Raw genomic sequence first — 21032 nt, 5'->3', positions numbered from 1 at the left:
CTGCTAAGAAAAGTAGAGTCTGTACCCAGAGAGGTGTGTGGAATGAGACTCATGTACTGCTGTGATTGTCCTTCCAATTCTGAGCTCTGTGTGCCCATATGTTTTAAATTGTACCACATTCAAAAGAGTTCTTGGTTGCAACCATGACCCTAAAAGGAAACAAACTAGTCCTCATCGTATTATGTTTTTTGTTTAGATTCTTCAGTTGCCATTTGTGTGATGTATTTTGTTATAGCTGTTGTGGTTGCAGTTATAGTTTTGTATCTACTTCCAATTATTTCGTGTTTTCTTGTTTGTTGACAAAAAACATGATGGCAGTTTGCGTGGACTGGGTTTTGGCTGGCGGTGTGCGTGGACAGGTGTTAGGCTGGGGCATGTGTGGACTGGTATTTGGCTGGCGGCGTGCAAGACTGGCATTTAACTGGTGCTGGGCGTGGACTTGTGTTTGGCTGGTGGCATGTGTGAACTGGTGTTTGGCTGCTGGTGTTTGTGAGCTGCCATTTGGCTGGCAGTGTGTGTGCGCTGGCATATGGCTGGTAGTTTGTGAATAGTGACTTGCTGCTGGTCGCTATACATACTGCTAGCAAAACACCAGTGCAAAAACTCCGTTAGCTGCCAGCCTGTGTGATTGCTGTGCCAGTTATGCTGGCATATAAAAGTGATGGGCCCTTGAATTGCACTGTCTGTCGATGTTAATGTTGTAAGGTGCTGGGCCCGCAGCTGGCGGTGTGAATGGTCTTGTATGTGTCACGTATGAATGGTGTGTGAATGGCTTGTACAGCAGTTGGTGCCTTGATGCGGCTTTACAGCTCCCAAGCTGTGAGTTATTGGTTTCACTCACCTTCGTGCCAAATCCAACCAGTATGTGTTTGTAGTTCAGGAATAGATGGATCAGCATTTGTCTTTTCTGTAATTCTCTGCCAAGGTGTACATTGTCTCTAGGAAACATCTACTAATTTTAGATATTTTTGTAAACTACAAACACAAGAGAGTACAGGGTGGTGTGCCTCTTGAGAATCCAAACAAGTTTTCTTATCCACAATGCCCTGCAATCCTCAAAATGTGACTAAAGTCACACATTTTCCTTGCATTACTGTGTCAAATTCTTACAGAATAAATAAGAAACCACAAATGTCCTACCACCCACTGTTCCCCCAGGTATCCCGATAAGAATTCTACCTCAAGTGTTTGGGTGGACCAAAAGTCTCCAACGGGAAAGGGTCCAAAATGTATCGTCGAGCCATAAAAATTATCTTTCACAAAACAACCAGGTTTGGCAAAGGAGTCACCTGCATTTTTTGTCCCTGGCTCAGTGGGCATCTAGGGAAACCGGCTGAACCTAGACATTTCTGAAAACTAGACACCCTGAGGCGTCCAGGAAGATGTGGCTTACAAGCATCCCCCAACATTTTCTTAATCAGAATCCCCTGCAAACCTCAAATTTAGCTAATGAAAATAGTTTTCCTCATATTTCCGTCAAGGACAGTTCTGGGATCACTAGGCCAGCACAAATTTCTTACCACCCAGTGTTTCCATAGGTCTCTCGCGAAAAATGTTATGGGCCCGCAACAGGAAACTGCCCAAAACGCAATGTGGGCACATCACATTTTTCCACTGAAAACTGACCCTTTTTTTGCAATGTGCCTAGCTATGGATTTTGGGCATAGCACAGCTGGCACCAGGCAAACATAGCAAACCTGTGCATTTTTGTAAACTAGACATCCAGGGGAAAAGGATGGGGTGACTTGTGAAGCTCTCCCCAGGCTCTGTTACCCAGAATACTTTGCAAACCTCAACATTTGTCAAACAAAACACATTTTACTCACACTTCAGTGATGGGAAGCACAGAAATCTGCACTGAGCCACAAACTTACATCCATCCAGCATTCCCACCAGACTCCTGATAAAAATGGTATTTTACTTGTGTGGGCATGCCAAGTGCCCGCGGGAGGGAAGGGCCCAAAACCTATTGTGGAGGCTTCCAAATTATCTATCACAAAATGATTTTGCTTGGCAAGGGGGGTACCTATGTTTATGTTCCCGGGCCATGTAGGGAAACCTACCAAACCCGATACATCTGAAAACTACACAACCAGGGGAGTCGAGGGAGGTAAAGCTTGCATGGATTCTGCAATGTTTTCTTACCCAGGTTCCCTTGCAGCCCTCAAATTTAGGTTAAAAAATCGCATTTTCCTCACATATCTTTCTAACATCACCAAACTGGCACAAATGTCCTACCACCCAGTAATCCCCTCGGTCCCTCAAGTAAAATGATACCTCACTTGTGAGGATGGGTCAAGGGCCTGCATCTGGGAAGGGCCCAAAAAATAGAGATTGAGGGAAATAATCAGCGAGCTCTAAGCAATATTTTTTTTATATATACATTTTTTGGGTGACTTTGCACTGGACAGCCACACAAGTGAGGTATCTTTTTTATCGGGAGACCAAGGGGAACAGTGGGTGGTAGGACATTTGTGGTGGCGTGCTGATCCCAGACAGAAATATGAGGAAAATGTCATTTGCTAGCTAAATTTGAGGTTAGCAGGGGATTCTTTGTAAGAAAATGTTGGGGGATCCACGTAAGCCACACCTCCCTGGACTACTCCAGGTCTCTAGTTTTCAGAAATGTCTGGGGACGGTAGGTTTGCCCGAGATGGTCCCGGGGCTTGAGACTAAAAATGCAGGTTCCTCCCTTGCAAAACCAGGTTGTTTGTGATAGATAATTTTGATGCCTCCACAATACATTTTGGGTCCTTCCCTGTCACAGGCACTTGGAATTACCACACAAGTGAGGTAACATTTTTATCAAGAGACTTGGGGGAATGCAAGGTAGATAGAAGTTTGTGGCTTCCTGCAGATTCGAAAACTTTCCAACACAGATATGTGGGGAAAATGTGTTTTAGACAGAATTTGAGGTTTGGAAGGGTTTCTGGGCAAGAGAACCTGGTGAGAGCCACAAAAGGCACCTCATTCTGGATTCCCTGGGTGTCTAGTTTTAAAAATGTACAGATTTACTAAGTTTCCCTAGGTGCCAGGAGATCTAGGTCCATAAATCCATAGCTAAGCGCATTGCAAAAATCTGGTATTTTTCATGTGAAAAGATGTGATATGTCCCGTTGCATTTTGGGCCCTTTCCTGTAGCAGGCACTGGACCTACCCACACAAGTGAGTTATCATTTTTATTGAGAGCATTAGGGGGACACACAAGTGTTATTATCAATTGTCTTTCTATGCATTTCTGCCTTCCCAATGTAAGACAATGTGTAAAAAAGAAGTAATTTTGAAAAATGCCCTCTAATTCACATGCTAGTATGGGTACCCACAATTTCAGAGATGTGCAAATAAACACTGCTTCCAAACTCCATATTTTGTTCCTATTTTTGAAGTACATAGGTTTCCTTGATACGTATTTTTCACTCTTTATATTTTACCAAATGCATTTGCTGTATACCCAGTAAAAAATTAAAAACCATAGCAAGCTGAAGCTCAGTTATTGGCTCTGGGTACCTCGGGTTCTTAGGGTAACCCGAGGTTACACTAAGTCCCAATCAATAACATAATTTCTTAAATGTGTGTACAATGTAGTAATATTATAATTGGCATACCTATGGGTTGAACGTTGATAATCATAGTGGTCTGTAAGTATTTGTAAAAACTGTCAACCTACCTGCAAAATGCATGACGACAGATGAATAATAAAGAGATGATGAAAAAGCACAGCTCTTGTACCTTCATTAGCAATCGGGATGAGCAAGGATGCCTTCATTAAGCTGACCTTACAAGGAATATATTCCCCACTGTGCATACCATTTTCTTCTTCGATAATCTAGTCATTATCTCCAATTTTAAAATTAAAGTGCAAGTAGCCTAGACTAATGAAAAAAATGAAATGACGAAAATAAATAATGTGTGATTGCTCCATGTAAATGATATAAAGAAATAGCCTTACATCAAAGAATAAAATAGTTAAACGGTAAAATAAGTCCCTGATTATAATGTGTGTGTTAAAAAGTATGATATGTTCTCCCTCGAGTTTTAGGAGATTTGATTTCAGGCCCTTGATGGACAGCACTCTGAGTGCATGTACACTTATTCCACATTTACTAAAAATAATTTTTTTAACCAAGTTACCAAAATCTGTCAAAGTTATTGAGTATATAAATGAAATTGCTTGGAGTAGAGGCCGATCTCCAACAATCTTATTTAGTTACACTTACTGAGGTTATTTAAACAACTTTCATTCCTGCATTCACAAAATGACTACATCTGGCTGCGAAATCCTATAATCTAAAGAATTCAAACACATATTGATATCTCTGGACTCCTAAATGATCATAAAAACAAGTGACTTTTCCTTGTTATGATCATCTACAGACTAATTTAGGTCGTAATTGTTTTCCTGTTTTGAAATTGCATTACATTTTTACTTTGCCTTTTCCCCGATGATGTGTTAAGCCCCATGCATACGACTCAAATATATAGATTCCGTGGACTCTTCCATGGAGATTGGGTTGTGATAGATGATGTTTGATCATCACAATTTCAGAGTAAAGAAGCACATTTAATTTTCAGGAATGGCGCTTACAACACTCAATCACTGGCTGGGAGCGTCATAGTTCAGCCACATGAGCCCTTGTAAAGACAGGAACAGTGTAATTTTATTCATACTGTCAGTAATTGCATTTGTTATATCTCTCCGAAGAAGACATTTTCTCTGCCTATTAGTGTTCTCTGTGTTGCCATGACTTACAATATTGTTTTGTTTTAGATGCTGAGCTGTGTTTTATTACTTAGGCTCCTTCTATTGAACTTTTAGAATGTAAACTTTTGTACAATACAGGAAGATAGGCTTTTGGTTTGCTGCGACTTCCATCAAAGTTTGCACTACTCTTCAACTGAAATAAATTACAACACGGCATCAGTGTCTGTTGATGAGTGGATAACGGCTGATAGAACATGATAATGTTCACTCTACCATCAGCTAATGATATTAGAAGAATATTGTAGGGGTCTAGATGCCATGGGATGGATGCCTATGTGTATCTTCTGAATTCCATCTTTCCCCACATTTCACAGTGCCACATTATGCTAATTTGAGAAGGAAACAAATATGCTTGTGCACCGTCAAATGTCGAAAGTACCCTAGTGTGAAAGCGGGAAGTGGCAGTCACAGTTTCAGTTGGGACTAAGAAGGGCATTAAGAACCATTAGTGCCACGGTAGATGTCATATGCTTTCCCTTGAGGCAGCTGGTACTGAACGATAAATGCAACAGTAGGCGCATGGATACCCATGAGTGGTTTGTTGTGCAGTCTTTATTCAGTGGATGCCGGCTCCTTGACAGGTAGAGCAATGTATGCTTGGTCATCTTCGTTGGACACTGCAAGGAGGGAAATGGCCCCTAATGACTTGGCGTATTCCTACTCTCTTTCCTAGCAATGCCTTCAAAACCACTGAATGGCAGAGCAGCCAGAGACCATTGTGCATGCCTCCGGATACAACTGCCACTCCCTTACTATAAGACAGAATAGGGAGGGTGTGGTGTCGGCGTACGAAGAAATCCACGCAGATGCAGGGAAGCAGAACTCTTTCTTTACACCTCAGTAAAGCTCGGTGAGACCACACCGACTGCCACCCAACCGATAGTCACCGCAACCTCACCGCTCGCATTCCATCTGTGACCTGTTATGTATTACCTTGTGTATCTCTGTGCATTTTCCTTTAACTCTTCTTATGACATAGTCAGTGTTCCACCTCATGATGTCACAGCACAAGTGGAATGTATTCATTTGGTGCTGGAGAGCTGTTAGAGGTTGGATGTAGCTGTTTCTCCTTGTTACTGAAGAGGGTTTAAGTATTAAAATAAACCTGCAGACACAACTATTGTGTACCGGATTCATTCATTACAATGGCGACGATGGCTTAAACCCTGAGAACCCACGGAATTCCTTTCAAAATTCTTATTGAGGAAATCTTTATGGAGGAATTATTTACCTTATTCTACATCCTTTAAAAGAAGCCTGGTGACAAGTTTCAAAGAAGGGATTTGAAGTTCGACTATTGAAACTCTCGCGAATGAAGACTGGGTGAGTTCAAATTATTTACTGGCTGCTTTGTGCATAAGACTTTATTCTGCGATTAATTTTACCGAGTTGCAAAATTTTGGAGGATGAACTCTCTGACAATATATATTTGTGAACACGTGTTAACTTATTAGCTCAGGAAGACCTTCTCTTGACATTTGTAAGAATTTTTTCGCATTTGTTTGACTTGATACTCACTTTAGAGAGATTGGGAGCCAAAGAAACGCTTCTTGCATCTTTTGACTGCAAACGGCGTTTTAAACATTCCATGCCTGGCATCTTCCAACTTGCAACTTGAATTCCTAAAGATTCCAAAGAACGCATCACATCCTTTACGGACGCTCTTGGTGAATTCAGCGTCTGGCGTGATTACAACTCTGACTGCAACATCGCATCTACACTGACATTCCACGTCCGACGTCACTACGCTAGGTCCCGCTGGTGTGACCTTATGTGCCTCTATTTTGTTTGCTTCCTGCTGCATAGCAACGGGCAATCTGGAAAACGGTATCAACTTACCCGATTGCTGTTATTTCGAGATTAAAAAGTTGCTCATTCTTTCGGTGATACGCACACCGTGTAACAATCAAAGTAAAACGTTCTATTCCAAACTATTATACAGCGCAAGTATCTCTTCAGTGACACGCACACCGCGTGTCAATTAGACATCATTACTTCGGTGATACGCACACCACGTATCAATTGTGCACCAATTATTCTGTGATACGCACACTGCTTGTCAATTAGACATCAACATTTCGGTGATACGCACACCACATCTCAATTACTTCTCCTGTTTCTGTTGGTTTTTTTGAAAATTATCTAGCATTTTTTTACTCTATATTTTACAACTTACAGAGTTATTGTGGAGCATGTATCATTACGCGCTATATAAGAATGCAATACATACATACATACATACATTACCTTAGTGTGTATTAATTTTATAAACAACAATTTCCATTGCGTTTTCTTTTACAAATTTCTTTCTACTCCGTTAAAACATTTGACTCTACAGTCTTTTGAATCGCGATGGCGACAGCTACTATGAACTTACCTTCTCCACAACCCTTCATGATAAAGAATTGTGAAGTCTCAAGTCAAAGATGGGAAGAATGGCGAGACTACCTAATTAATTATTTAGATACATTTGAGAGTAAAGAATTTCCTGCTGAAAGGAAAAAGACGATTCTACTCCATTGTTTAGGGCCAGGTGGCTAAAGAGTATATAACCGCTTTGCTTACTATTAAAAACTACATTTTGAAAGGATGGCCTGATAAATCAACCCTTTCTAATGAACAATTACCTTTTTGGGAGGTCAGAAATGAACTTTCCCTTGAAGATGGATTCTAATCAGGGGTGGGAAACTAATTCCTCCACATGTTCTTAGAGAGAGTGTCATTAAATTGTGTCATGAAGGCCACATGGGCATCATCAAAACTAAATGAAGAATCAAACAGTCATACTGGTGGCCTGGTGTTGACAGGGATATAGAAAAGGTGGTACGTGATTGTGTACATGGTATTAATTCTGACAAAAGCCTAGTGACATTCAGACCCACTTTACATCCCATTGTAGTTCCCAACATGCCTTGGGAAAGAATAGGTGTTGATATTTTTGGCCCAGTCAGCACTCGAGAGGTAACGCCTAAATATATTTTTGTAGCAATAGATAATTTTTCTAAAATAGCCTGAATATAGAATTGTAACTAAGGCTGATTCTGAAAATTTAATACACTTTTTAGGCGATGTCTTTGCTAGAGAGGGCCTTCCAAAGGATCTTATCTCCGATAAAAGAGGACAATTTACTAGTGAACAATTCAAGAAGTTTATCAATGAGAGTGGCATCACCCACAGAACTACTTCAATATATCATCCCGAAGGAAATGGAAGCGCTCAGCGCTTTAACAGAGTGATCAAAAATATCATTGAGATAGCCTTGAGCAATGAGTATGATTGGGAGGATGAGTTAAGAAAGATGGTTAATGCTTACAGAATTATTAAATGCGATTTAACAAACTACTCTCCATTTGAGGTCATGAGAGGTAGATCTGCTCGTACCAAGGACAACATGGGTTGGTTGAAGTGTACTGAAATCATTTCATGGTCTGCAAGGGATGTCAAATATTCTTTGGCGACGAAGCACAATGTTTTGAGTTAAAAACACCTCAATTCTAAGTGCAATAGTAAAATTATGTTACAAGTTGGTGACACTGTAAAAGTGAAGAAGGGTAGATTTGTTGGTAAAGGGGAAAGCAAATATTCTTCTCCTCTCAAAGTCACTAACATTTTATGCAACTCTGCTCTTCTGAGTGACGGGAAAGTCTAGAATCCAAATAGAATTGCGTTATATAAAGGCCATATAACAAAAACAGTCACTAGTGATGATAACAAGCGGAATTATGATTGGGTGGATGATGTTGTGGTTGAGCTGTGTCCATCTAGCAAAACCATAGTCATTCCTACTCAGACACCTAGCACAAGTATAAAAGCTGAACCCCCAAGTTGTTCCCATCATATTGTTCAAAAATGTGTTGAAGAAGGAGGGGTGTCTCGTGTTAGACGTTTATGTAAGAAACCCAAAAAGCTTGATGACTACATCACTTATATTCACAACTAGTGTACTGTGTTTAGCTACTTTCACCAAAATGTATGATTTGTTTTTTTGTGCTACTTACCAAGTTGTAATTTATTTTAACTGTTATTTATATTGTTAGAACTGGCTATTTCTGGTAGGCTAAGGCTGATGCCAAAGCCAGGCAGAAACCACCATTCTAGTCAGGGCGAGGGAGTCACACGCCAAGATAACCCCTGCTCACCCCCTTGGTAGCTTGGCACGAGCAGTAAGGCTAAACTCGGAGGCAATGTGTAAAGCATTTGCGCCAGCGCACAACAGCAACAACATCCTAGGCACACCACAAAAGGAACTCCACACAAGGTTATATTAAAATAACTTTTGCATTGTCAAAATCACATCAGATAGAAATCACACATGTACATTGTGCCAACTGGCACGGGCAATATTCACAAGGGACTATTCACAAGACAGGGCCACATTGGCCACTGTCAGAAATAGCACTTTTAGAACTTAGAATAAGTATAGCACAAAATAACAGTTGTAAATCACATCCAGTAAATACTGGGAACAGGTAAGTACCACCTACGCAACCCTAAACACCTTAGGAGAATGTCACGCAGGGGACCAGGACCATACTAGAACCACCTGTTGAAAGAACAACCACCTAAGAATAAAATACATTCAGGGGTATAAACAAGAACGCATTACCCATGATGCATGAAACACATTCAGAGGAGTAGTAAAGGAAAACACATGATGCCTAAAAACATTCAGAGGTGTAAGACAAGGGAAACACATGATGCATAAACCTACACATTCAGCGGTGTTCAGAACAAAGCACATGATGCAATAAAACACATTCAGAGGTGCAGCGCAAGAAGACACATGATGCCTAAAACATTCAGAGGTGCAGCGCAGGGAAAAGGAAGACACATGATGCCTAAAAACATTCAGAGGTGCCAGAACAATACAATAGCGCAAAAATCACATGATGCCTAAAAACATTCAGAGGTGCAGGAATAATCACACAATTGCGCAAATACCTACATAAGCCACCACCTGTGGCAGTCCCTAGGCCAACTGGCCTTGTTGGGGCTAGGACACCCTGTGTCTCAATGTCAGGGGCCTAAATGTGGCAGGTGCCCACTACTTGCTGGGCACCTGTGAACATCCCAAAACCTAAACGGTGCAGCTGCCCACTATTTGCTGGGCAGCTGTGAAATAAAAACTGCGACAGGGCCCTCACTGACCCTTAGGCGCAAACTGCACCCACTGCTGGAGCCACACAGGCTCTGGGCATGTCACGTGCCCCAAACGTTAGAGTCCCTCCCGGGGGACTCAAAATGAACCAAATGCCAGGCAAGAGCCTCTCATGGCTCGCTAAACAAATGTGCTGCGTGGGGCTTCTCAGGGCTCCACATGGAGCCATGCCCCTGAGCCTCTCGGGGCTCTCAAAGCAAATATGCCCCCGGAACCTCGGGGGTTCTCAGAAACTAAAATGCCCCCGCTGAGGCTCGTGGGGTCGGTATCAATGAAAATGAGGGCGGGAGCCTCTCAGGGCTCTACACACGTTGGGGCGACCCACTGCCAACCGGGGCCGCCCTTGAAGCCCTCGTGGCTTCACACTGACGATAAGCGCGAGCTCCCGCTACTGGGGGGGGCGGACACCGACAATGTGTCCCGGCGCCCCTCCCTTTCGTCTGCCCCACTCACCGGTTTGCTGGCGATCGGCGGCTCTCCTCTCTCGGGGCTCCCTCAGCACAGGGCAGCCCCGCAACCGCCCATCCTTCCGCTTCCGGTCTCCTTCGCTCGAGGCTGCATTCCCGGTCTCCCTCTCCACACGGGAGACCGGTACGAAGCAGGAACAACAGGCTTCCTTGGGGTGGACCAATGAGGTCGCGGCTCCACGGACGAGCCCCTTCTGACGTCACAGCTTCTGCGGACAATGCGGCCAATCGGAGCGCGGCTCTCGGGGACAGGCCTACTGCAACGGCCAATCAGAGTGCGGCTCCTGTCGGCGAGGGACCAATCAGGTTGCAGCCCCTTCGTTTCTCTCTCCTCGGCTTCTAGTCAATTTCAGGACCCCAGGCCGCGGCGGTGAGAACACGGGGCAATGCCGGGTGGGCCCCGGCTTTAAATAATTACTCACATCGAGGTGGGCACTCGATAGGCTCCTCAATCCTGGGCAAATGCCGGGTGGGCACACCCCACAGCTCTCCCCAGCGCTAGAACCACATAAGGCGCTATGGGCAAGGATAAAGCGCTCCTAAGCGCTAGGGACAGCATACCAGTGCTTCCAGGCACTAGAACAGCAAAATAAGGCGCTCCCAGCGCTAAAGGCTGAGATGAAGCGCCACCAGGCGCTAGGGGTGAACGCAAAGCACTCCCAGCGCTACAGGGGTACAAATAAAGCGCTTCCTGCGCTAGATGCAACCAATAAAGCAACAAAAAGTCCTTTCAGGAGTCCAGGACCTCAGCAGTCCAGAACATAAGATGGAGCACAGCAGCTCCCAGTAAAGGGAAAGTCCAACAGGGGTCCAGGGGCTGGGCAGGGCCCAGGGATTCCCCTGGGCCCAAGCAGCAGCACGCCCCTGGCAGATTCAAGTCCAAAAACAAGAACGTTTTGGAAGGGGACACAGCCCCTTCTTATACAGAGAAAGGTCTTTGAAGTCTTTGTGCAGGCAGTGTGAGAACCAGCTAGAACTGGTTATAGGGAAGTCCTGTCAGTATCAGGGACAGAGGTGACAGTCGCCCAGCGGGAGGTGGAGCCAGCATTGTGGCAGGCAGGCACAGCCTCATTAACTCCCTGGTGCGATCTCCACCCACTTCCTTGGCAGCAGATGCTGCCTTTCATCCACGGGCTGACTCAGACAACCTCCTGGGGGCTCTGCAGCCCCTGTCGCCCAAACCAGACAGTCAATCCACAAGCAGGCCCAGGCACTCCTGGGCCAGGCTCACCAGCCAATCACACGCCAGGCACAAATTACACAAATATGCCAACTTCTCAAAGTGGCACTTCTAGACTAGACACAACCAGCCGCATACACCATTACGCAGCATTCAATCTCTCGAGTTTGCACATATCAAACTCGACCCTGCACTCCCCACACATCAGGAACTACCATGGGCATACATATTCCCCATTCATTCCTATGGGAGGGCAGGTCACTCACCATACATACACAGAGAGCTCACGCACTTTACACTGTACCACAGTGAAAAAGTGCGCCAAGGCATACAATCACCAACACCAGGTTCCAGAAACAGGCTAGGACAAAGCAAAAAGTCTCGGGGTGAACCTGCCAAAAGGGCCAGGTCCAACATATATACTTTATTTTATTTTATTTTATTTGTATTGGAAGAAAGGGAGAAATGTTATGTATTACCTTGTGTATCTCTGTGAATTGTCCTTTAACTCTTCTCATAACATAGTTAGTGTTCCTCCTCATGATCTCACAGCTCATGTGGAATGTATTCATTTGGTGCTGGAGAGCTGTTAGAGGTTGGATAAAGCTGTTTCTCCTTGTTTCTGAAGAGGGTTTAAGTATTAGCATAAACCTGAAGATACAACTATTCTGTACCCGATTCATTCATTACATGACCTAGGTACATTCTAGGTTGCCAGGGAGATGCTGTCGGCTGACACTGGATAACCACTATGCCACACTTCTATCTTCCTCAAATAAAAACACTTTGAAATGTGAGACCTTTAGAGGAAGCAAGATGGCGGAGTGAAGACGCCACGGAGAGGATGCCCCCACAGTGAACCCATGAACCTCGAGCTTTAAACGCCTGAATATGCTGAATACGCTGATTATCCTCCCGAAATAATTGTGGTTATGGCTCGATATGGCTTGATATTCGATGCTTAGGTTCTTGAGGACAAAATCGATCCTCGGAGAAGGAGCAGAAAGCGCAGAGAAGCTATCTGCTAAGCGTTACCAGTTACAAAGTTTCAGGCGGCAAAAAAGCTACAATCTTCAACTATACTTCATATGCTCCTGAACACCGCTACAACTGCTCTAACTTTAAACTTTAACTTTCTGAGCGGAACGCACCTGCGGGATGTACTGAGCTTGGTATCCGAGGCTCGGGAGACGCGGGGCTGCACGCTTGGAAAGGCTCTAGGTTTCCCAAACGGAGGCAGCAGCACCCATAACGAACTTGGAGGAGGAGCAGGAGCTGGCGTGTGCTCAGAACACCGGCGGAACACCGGCGACGGGCAGAAACAGCAGAAACGGCAGAAACGGCAGAGGCTGCAGCAGAGGACACGAAGCCGCGAAACACTTGTTTTGGAGGGTCCACGTTTAGTTGGCAACAGGGTGATTGCCTCAACTGACTCCACCGGCGTTTCACGGGGGCATTGTCTAATTTTTTCGGACTTTTCAAAGTGTTTTGTTTCAACCGCTTGAATCATTAAAGGGACCGCACCGTGGCCAGGAGCCGGTTTCGAGGCTTTGTTTGGGTGCCGAAAAAAAGGAGACACACCGGGCACCTGATCTTAGCTCTAGCAACTATGCTGTTGAGAGATACAAACATATTCTGCTGATGGTCCCCAGAAACGTTAAGAGCAAAGCAACCAGAGGCACTCCCATGGAAGATGGGGTGGATGAGGGGAGTTCACCAATATTTAAACCGATTTCACCAGCAGTGGTAGCAAGGATGCCACGTCACACGGATAAACAAACTGGTAAGCAGCAAGTTATTCAACTTTCTCCAAAAACTCTTATTAAAGGTAATACTACTGCTATAGTTACTAAAAATAAAGACAAAGGAAAAGACAAAAATGAAGCAACAGGAATGTACGATAACAATTCGTATAAATCTACTGATAATTCAGTTAGTTCAGTTAAAGACTGTAAGGGGGCACCAGATATGGTGGGCACGAGTGTTGCACATAAGGTGGATAGTGTAAATAAGGCCGAGCATAATGAGATCATCGTGGTGGAAGCTCTTACTACAGATGCTACAGTTGCTGCTACTAAACCTCCCCTTAAATCTCCTCAACCCTTACTGGTCCTAGATCTGACTCTAGCTGATTAGAGAAATTCCGATCATTGCATCGGCGCTGATGTAAATGATGTTACCAATAGCGAGACACTTCTAGAGGTTAACTCTGACGATGCGGAATATGAGGAGTTAGTGGAAACTGGAGACTTTGAGGGGGGAGAAAATATAGGTGAGGACATAGAATACACCTCTGCACAATTAAAGGCTATCAGTTCCTCTGCTCTTAAAAAAAGGGGGAAGGTAAAGAATAAAGTTAAGAAAGGGGGGAGAAACATGAACCCTGCAACTTTATTAAATACATTAATACCAACTATCAGCGGAGGGAAGCTGTTTACAGACCAGAGTCCACTGAGTAAGTGGTTTCAAGCTAAAAAAAAAGAGACCAAAAATCCGTCGCCATCAGGAAGTAACTCTACGGTAGGGGAGAGCCTTGGAGTTAATTTAATAAACTTACAAGCTACTCTGCTCGAGAGCGTCACCTTATCAAACACGGATACAAATACAGACTCGGACTCGCTGCTGTTGCCTCCGATAACTGACCCCTCTGCTTCTGTGAATATACTACCTACTGGTAACACTATGAATGACAATACTGGCACTGTTGGGGATACTCAGAAAGAGAAATCTCTCGTATCTACCACCCCCAGTAGCCGGCCAACAGCAACACCTATTATTTCTACCTCCCCTCAACCGGCTTCTGTTAATGCTAATGCTTCATCATTGGATTTAATCTTAAAAACATTAATGGATCATCGCCAAGAGGTACAAGAAAACTTTCGACAACTATGAGAAGATAATACTAAAATCCACAGCTCCCTCCAGGAAGGTACTAATAAATTGAGTGGCGTAACAAAAGAAATCGAGGAATTACAGCAAAGAGTTGTTGAAGTGGAGGAAACCCTCGCTACTACTACGGCTTCATCAGATCGTCATAATGAAGAAATAGGGGCTCTGCAGAACAAAGTTGAGGATTTGGAAAACCGACAGAGGCGGCAGAACCTAAAACTCTTTGGGATACCTGAAGGATCTGAGGGAGCAGATTCAAGGGCTTACATGGTAAAAACTTTACAGAGGGCATTCCCGGATTTGTCTGACTGGGGTACATAGACTTCCCATCACTCCCAGAATCCAGGAGAGTAAATATCCACGGCCCTTTCTAATTTACTTTGGTAACTACTTGCTACGACAAGCAGTCTCAATGAAAGCCAGACCAAGCACCCCAGTGACAATTGATAACGTAACCTTCTTTGTAAAATCCGACCTCAGCAAGGCTATGATGGATAAAAGATGGGGGCTACGTTAACTGATCGACGCTTTTAAGTCTCATGGAGCAATGGCCTATTTACAAGAACCTGCTCGCGTTATTAAGTCCGGACATAGTTACTTCTTTCATGATGTTAAAGAGGCGGAGCATTTTCTTTCAAAAATGGATCTAAAAACTTAACAAAGAAAATAACGGAATAGAATGAGACGGAGATAAAAATGACACAATAGATTAACTTGCTATGGTTGCCACTACTGTATAAAACTGATTAGAGCAATTTCCTTCTTTTCTTATTTTCGTTTTTTTTACTTTTGGGCCAATGGTCTTTCTGTTTCTATATGAGAGCAATATAGAGGGCTTGGGTTCCGGGGGAATCCTCTCTGGCTGGCTGCCCCTCAAGCGGCAGCAAAAGATAGAGGGATGCTTCCGGGTAGGTACGGGGGGGGATTTAGTGAGGTCTGGGGTAGGTTGGGTGGGAGAGTGGAAGGGAGGAGAGGGGAAGCGAGGAGGGTCTGGGCAAGCTCCGGTTCGGGGTGGGGTAAAAAATGGGGAACAACTTTTTATTGCAGGAAGCCAGGATTGTTTTGATGTTTACAAACTAGATTTGTTTGTATTGATAAAAAATGTTTTGTGCAGAGGATAGACAATTGTATGATTAGAGGAATGTCCAAAATTAGATTTTTAGTTTGGAATGTTGCTGGTCTCAATAACAAACAGAAAAGAAAATTAGTACAAGAGGAAATGGATATGTATAAGCCTCATTTAGCACTTATGTCTGAAACACACATTAGTTACCAAGACAGAAAGCTACTGTCTCAAATGGGTTATGATTTGGTTGTTTGCTCCTCTTTAGGAGCTTCGATCCGTGGGGTTGCTATACTTAAACAGAAAAGATTACCGATGGAAATTATTAAAACCGCTTCTGATGTACGGGGTAGATGGGCGATTGCGCATATTCAACTGGAAACTAAGAAATTTGTTTTTTGTTTGGTTTATGGGCCTAATATTGATGATTCGAAATTGTATGAGCAGTTAAATATTGAGCTATTGGTAATGGGAGATTTTAACTGCGCTATGGATAATAAAATATACACTACTGGTTTAGGCAGTACTAAGAGGATGCGTAAGGTTAGGGCTGCTATTACGGAACTGGGTAGAATTCACAACTTAAAAGATATATGCACCTCATCGATCTTGTTCTAGAATTGATATGGTGTGGGCTTCTGATCATATAATAGAAAATTGTACTATAGAACTATGTCCGAGGGTTACCTCGGATCACAACCCGATATTAATGGAACTTAAAATTACTGAGCAAAGTCTGGCTGCACGACTTTTTACATTTCCAAGGTATTTGTTTAGCGACTCACAATTTGTTTTACTTTTAAAGGAACATATTAAAAATATATAGAAATAAACAGTAACACTGCTCAGATAAATACAGTTTGGGATGCTTGTAAGTGCACCATTAGGGGCTTTGCTCAACAGTATATTTTTAGGAAAAATGCTGAAAGTCATAGAGAAACTAAGTTAACTATTTCTAATATTCTGCGGGTAGAGCAACAGCTAGCAGAAGCTGCCTTACAGAAAACATCCAATATTGAACTATTAAGGATGGAGCTGCTAAAACTACAATCTTCCATCAAAAAGTCATAAAGAGAAGGGTACAGCGCTAAGATCCATAGATATAAATTGGCTCAGTATGAGGGAGGGGACAGAATTGGCAAAGTACTTGCATATAAAGTCGCTGATAAGAAAGCCAGAACTAGGATTAAACAAATTAAAGGCTTAGATTTATGCAACTATGTACAAACAGATCAGATTCTTGACCAATTTACTAAATACTATTGTAAATTATACACACACAATGTACCCACCACTGCTAAAATACTTCAGTATCTTGATGAGCATATGCCTACACCTATAGACACTCAAGCTGTGCAGCTGCTTAACTCCAAAATAACAATGTCTGAAATAAATGAAGCAACCCTTGCCCTACCCTCGGGTAAAGCGGCCGGCGAGGATAGCTTGCCTATAGAGCTATATAAAGTATGCGCACAAGAATTACTCCCTCTTTTGGAAACAGTGATGGACTCTATAACTGAGACTAGAACGGCTCCTATGTCTTGAAAAACTGCAAAAATAGCCTTCTTTTTAAAGAAAAATAAGCCCCCGGAAGAATGCGGCTCTTATCGGCCGATTTCTTTGATAAACTCCGACGTAAAAATATTTGCCAAAATTCTGGCCAAACGTTTAGCTCCCATAATGCCAGTTTTAGTTAACTCCCAGCAACATGGTTTCGTGACCGGGAGAGATACCACAGCCCACGTAAATATGGCAATTACAGCCTTCGATGTCGCCTCAACTACTCTCACCCCACTGGGGATGGTAATGTTAGACGCGGAAAAGGCATTTGACCGAGGGAGTATCTGTGGGAGGTTTTGAAGAAAATTGGTATTGAGGGCGCCTATTTTGATTGGGTACGTTCGCTCTATGATGCACCTCGGGCGAAGATCAGCTATGGGGGAACGGAGTCATCTACGTTTTTGATAGTGAGGGGAACAAGGCAAGGCTGCCCTCTGTCCCCTCTACTGTTTGCGATATATTTGGAGCCATTCTTAAATGCATTGACAGCCCAGGATAGTATTATACCTGCACAACACGGGGGTAAAAATCTGAAGATAACTGCTTACGCAGATGATATAGCGATACTTACTACTGATTTGGTTACAGCAATTCCGGTAATAATACAGGAGGCTGGAAATTTTGGAGATGTGTCCGGCTATAAACTTAACGTAAGCAAGACACAAGTTATTGCTAACTATAAACCACCCGAACCAGTTCTGGGTCTATGCCAAAGCGCGACTTATCTTGGAATCAAGCTGGCAGCCAATATAGACAAGGTGATAACTGTGAATTATGACTCCATGTTAAAGGAAATCATGTTACTTCTAAAAAAATGGCACACGATTCCGCTCAGCCTATTGGGGCGCATTAATTTAATTAAAATGAAGATTTTGCCCAAACTACTGTATTTATTTAGATCAATCCCCTTGCAAATTAACAAACTTTTTTTTAAGAAACTAGAAGGCATCTGTTGCAATTTTGTGTGGGGCTATAAAAAAAGCTCGTAGATCTATCAAATTACTGAAGCTACCTATTGAAAAGGGAGGCTTGATGTTTCCTGATTTTACACTATACTTTTTTGCTACTTTTTTTTTACGCATACGCAGCTTGTTGAAAAATGATAGTTCTTTATTTTACCACCATTATATGCTGGGACCTGACTGCAACCAATTCTTACTTCGCGTACATGATCCTAACTACTTCAAAAGAGTTAAATTCAAGACCGCGAGACATATTAAGAAAATCTGGGACCAAATTACGACTCAAGAAAAAATGTCTTATTATAATGCCGAGCTTAGACTGTGGGACAATCCTGGGCTACCTGGTATTTTTTCAGACGGTTTAGGGAAGATATGGGCTAGGCATGGAATTATCACTCTGGGAGACCTTTATGGCTCGAATGGTTTTCTAGATTTTGGCAGACTTAGGCTTACATTTGAATTAAATGAGGATATGTATTTTAAATATATTCAAATCAGGGATTTTCTACTCCGTAAGATGAGGATTGTAGAAGTATCACATTCGGACTCTTTAATATGTCTCTACTCAGACCAAGTTAAATCACTTATAAGCCTAAGCTATGGCTATCTGACTGCAAACAAACGGGACGATAGTGGGAATCTAGTGGCTAAATGGTCATCTAGACTAGGAGTTAAGATTAACGCATAACAGATCTCAGCCTCATTATGCCAAATAAACCGGGTAGTTCAATCCTCAAATTTAAGGCTCCAGCTATATCGAACAGTTACTCAGCTATATTATACTCCACAAAGAATATCTAGTTGGACACGCGGTAACCAGACTAATGATCGCACTAAGTGTCCGAAATGTGACATGGAAGCAGCAGGTATCGAGCATATGTTGGTTTCATGTCCGAAGCTATCTATATTTTGGAAAGGGATAACTGATGCTCTGTTGAGGAAACAAATTAATACTCCGCTGATTTCGCCACAGCTGATCCTACTCGATATTCAAGACAACCTTAGTCAGTATAGGGATCTATTAACAATTGTATATGCATGTGCTAGGCTAGTTATAGCTAGATCTTGGATCTTAAAAGATCCTCCTAGCGTATTGGAATGGTGGAGTTTGATAAACGAAATTAATGTTATGGAACTTTCCTTAGCAAGACTTAGAGGACCCAATGCCTTGAAAAAGAAAGAAAACATTTGGCGAACCTTTTTTTCTATTGAACTATAATTATGTTTAGACACCAGTGTTAAATCTGATGTTCTAACTATGTTTTGCTAATAAGTACTTTTGAAACAATATATGTCTATTCCCAGCTTTAGCTGTTAAAGGAGAAATTGTATCTTTTTTTCTTGTACTTAATATTTGATGAAGATGTACTTCCTGCAATAATAAACATTTAAAAAAAAAAAAAAATGTGATAACTAACCCACACTGTAAATGTGAATAAAGAAGCAAACGAGATAACAGTGGGAAAACTTACTAAACCATTTCACTGCATTATAAACAAAATTGAAAAATCACGATAAATAATTAGCTCAAAATATGACCGCCAATTACACCAGGAAATTGTTGAGATAAGAGGGTCTCCTTATTTCTCTGACACTCACTACCTCCGACACATTCAGGAACTGCACAACTTGTAGGATAAGAGTTCCTCATCTGATTAAGAACTACTTTTCTGCTTTTGTTCCACACACAACCACCAGGTGTTTTATCAGCATTCTTAAAACACTTGATCACTTCCAATCTCCTTTTGAACTTGGACCAGTCAGCAAAACCCTTGGGCGCTCTCACTTTCTCAAAATCTCCTAATTTAACTTCTACCTCTTTCACTTTCATATCCTTGTAAAAAAATACCACCTTCTTGTTTTGCGCTGAGATCTCTCTCTCTCTCTCTCTCTCTCCACTGTCCTACAGAACTGTCCACACAGCCCTTATTCCAATGCATCCAAGCAGGACACATCTTAGTTGAAGGAGATCTCCCTTTAAACAACTCAAAAGGGGATTTGCTAGTGGACAAATATTTTGCATAGTGATAGCTAGATAACCTATTAGACAGTCCTTGCCTCCAGTCTTTTCCATTTGCCGTTGCTAATTGAATACCTTCTTTTAAGGTCTTAATGACTCTTTCTATGTCACCATTGGTTTCAGGGAGATACAAAGCTGATTTCTTGTGTGTTATCCCACAATTTTCCAATGAAAGTTGTTTGAATTACTTCAAGTCATTTACAAAATAACTCCCAACAAAATAACTCCCCTGCGTGGACACCATACCAGCTGTAATGTCATCAGCTGGCAACTGTCTGGTTGACGTTTGATAGCTGATTACTGAACTGCGCTGTCGTTGTTTTCGCTCCAGCTGTTCCTGGAGTCTGTGCTGGTTATTATAATAAAGAACGACTTATTCATGATATACAGCGTGAAGTCAGTCTTTAAAACATGGCCGCTGTATTCCCAATCAGGTATGTTTGGTGCACTATTCAATCAGCACTTTATAACAAACATGTGTGTTACTTGCACTCCAGAAATTACCCTGACGATCCACTGCGCACATGCTGGTGTGGCTCAGAGACGGGGCCAAGAGGTGTTCCCTGCACACACACACACACACACAGGCACTAACAATTAAGGGCAGCCGTCTGTACTGCCTGAACAGTGACTGACAAGAGAGCGAACTGATGTTCCTCTGTTCCAGTGCTGCGCTTTGCTGACTCCAGCCAGAGAAGAGACATTCCCCTGCTCAACTATCTCCCTCAGGTCACGTCACTACAGATGACAAGGTACACCCGGGTGCTTACTTAAATGCCTGATAAGAAGGCCAAACATGGTATTCTCTACCGAGGAAAACATGGCGGCAGCCTGCTGAGCTGCCGCGGTGCTCCGTGACCGAGCTCCTGTTAGAAGCCACCCTGTTAAGTTTTTTTTCCGGGGTAATGCGTGTTTGACTATTGAGGATGATTGCGGGCCACCCTGTACCCCCCTGGAAGCTAAAAATTGTG

This window comes from Lissotriton helveticus, chromosome 6 (genome assembly GCF_964261635.1).
Source record: "Lissotriton helveticus chromosome 6, aLisHel1.1, whole genome shotgun sequence".
Lineage (NCBI taxonomy): Eukaryota > Metazoa > Chordata > Amphibia > Caudata > Salamandridae > Lissotriton > Lissotriton helveticus.
This window is presented reverse-complemented; position numbering follows the sequence as displayed.